General features: G+C 44.9%; 1 protein-coding gene across 1 annotated transcript in view; it reads left to right on the forward strand.

The window, feature by feature from the left end:
- Positions 1 to 2,500, forward strand: part of LOC130238949 (receptor-type tyrosine-protein phosphatase mu-like) — a 183,073-nt gene that overhangs the window by 138,134 nt on the left and 42,439 nt on the right. The window lies entirely within an intron of this gene.

The raw sequence follows: 2,500 nt of genomic DNA on the forward strand, positions 1-2,500 counted from the left end.
GACATTTATTCTTATCAGAAAAAGTTGATCCTTTAAATAGGTTTTGTTTTAACAAAGTCATTTTACTACACATTTTAAAAAGGGCTGTATATATATGTGTGTGTGTGTGTGTGTGTGTGTGTGTGTGTGTGTGTGTGTGTGTGTGTGTGTGTGTGTGTGTGTGTGTGTGTGTGTGTGAGAGAGGGAGAAAGAGAGAGAGAGTTGAGCAGTGGTTCAGAGAGCTGGACTTCAGCACTGGTGACTTCAGGATTCAGCGAGAGCCGCAGAAATGCATAATTCATGACCTTCATGATTCTGACAGACAGACGGACAGACAGAGAGAGAGAAACTGATGGAGATTTTCCCTCTGTGTGCTTGAGAGAGAATAATGTATGAACACTGTCACTGTTCTGAGATCTGAACGGATAAAACACGTCACTTTACTCTTCCTCTGCTGCTGCCCGAGAAATAATGAACAAAAGTCATCATCCTGCGCACATTTACTCTAACACACACACTCATACATAGACACACACACACACACACACACACACACTCATATATATATATATATATATATATATATATATATATATATATATATATATATACTCACCAGCCACTTTAATCAGCCAATCACATGGCAGCAGCTCACTGCATTTAGGCATGTAGACATGATCAAGACGATCTGCTGCAGGTCAAAGCGAGCATCAGAATGGGGAAGAAAGGGGATTTAAGAGACGCTGAACGTGGCATGGTTGTTGGTGCCAGACAGGCTGCTCTGAGTATTTCAGAAACTGCTGATCTACTGGGATTTTCACGCACAACCATCTCTAGGGTTTACAGAGAATGGTCCGACAAAGAGGAAATCTCCAGTGAGCGGCAGTTCTGTGGGACCAAATGCCTTGTTGATGCCAGAGGTCAGAGGAGAATGGCCAGACTGGTTCCAGCTGATAGAAAGGCAACAGTAACTCAAATAAGCACTCGTTACAACCGAGGTCTGCAGAAGAGCATCTCTGAACACACAACACGTCCAACCTTGAGGAGGATGGGCTACAGCAGCAGAAGACCACACCGGGTGCCGCTCCTGTCAGCTAAGAACAGGAAACTGAGGCTACAATTCACACAGGCTCACCAAAACTGGACAATAGAAGATTGGAGAAACGTTGCCTGGTCTGATGAGTCTCCATTTCTGCTGACACATTCGGATGCTCGGCTCACAATTTGGCCTCAACAACATGAGAGCATGGATCCATCCTGCCTTGTATCAGCGGTTCAGGCTGGTGGTGGTGGTGTAATGGTGTGGGGGAGATTTCCTTTGGGTCCATTAGTACCAATTGAGCATGGTGTCAACACCACAGCCTACCTGAGTATTGTTCTGACCATGTCCATCCCTTTATGAGCACAGTGTCTTCATCTTCTGATGGCTACTTCCAGCAGGATAACGCACCATGTCATAAAGCACCAATCATCTCAGACTGGTTTCTTGAACATGACAATGAGTTCACTGTACTCAAATGGCCTCCACAGTCACCAGAGCTCAATCCAATAGAGCACCTTTGGGATGTGGTGGAACGGGAGATTGGCATCATGGATGTGCAGCCGACAAATCTGCAGCAACTGTGTGATGCTATCATGTCAATATGGAGCAAAATCTCTGAGGAATATTTCCAGTAGCTTGAAGTGTGTTTTCTGTACTGTGTGCAGGAATGAACATATTGAGGTCATATTAATCTGTGAGACTGAACTGCAGCCACACATACACACACACACACACACACACACACACACACACACACTGCTTCTGAGTGCACTTAAAGTGCGTATTCAGGACAGTAGTGAGTCTCACAGTGAGCGACACAAAGACAAAACGTGGAGGAAAGAGCTTCAAACACATCAGTAATAATGCAGACGCAGCTTATCTGCACATTCAGCCTCTACAGCGAGACGAGTCTAGTTAAAGGAGGTGTGTGTGTGTGTGTCTGTGTGTGTGTGTGTGTGTGTGTGTGCGTGTGTGTGTGTGTGTGTGTGAGTGTGTGTGTATGTGTTGGTGTGTGTCTGTGAGAGAAAGAGAGGGTGTGTTTGTAAGTGTATGTAAATTTGTCTGTGTGTGAGAGAAAGTGTGTGTATGAGAGTCTGTGAGGAAGAGAGTGTATATGCATGTAAAAAACGTGTGTGTGTGTGTGTGTGTGCAAGAGAGAGGGGGAGAGAAAGAAAATGTGTGTGTAACATGTAATATTAATACGTTTTTTTGTCTATCAGTGGGTTTGTATTATGCTGGTATAGGAGAATTCAGCCGCGCACACACACACACACACACACACTCACACTCAGATGAGACGGTGTGTTTCCAGAAGTGACTGTCAGCAGCTCTTGACAGCTGAAGCCTGTGAGACAGGTGTGTGTGTGCGTGTGTGTGTGCGTGTGTGTGTGTGTGTGTGTGTGTGTGTGTGTGTGTGTGTGCAGTTTTTCCTCTTTTTGTTAGAATCTTCAGACTTCAGCATAAAGTTTGGTCTGCTGT

The sequence above is a fragment of the Danio aesculapii genome, chromosome 2, assembly GCF_903798145.1.
Source record: "Danio aesculapii chromosome 2, fDanAes4.1, whole genome shotgun sequence".
Taxonomy (NCBI): domain Eukaryota; kingdom Metazoa; phylum Chordata; class Actinopteri; order Cypriniformes; family Danionidae; genus Danio; species Danio aesculapii.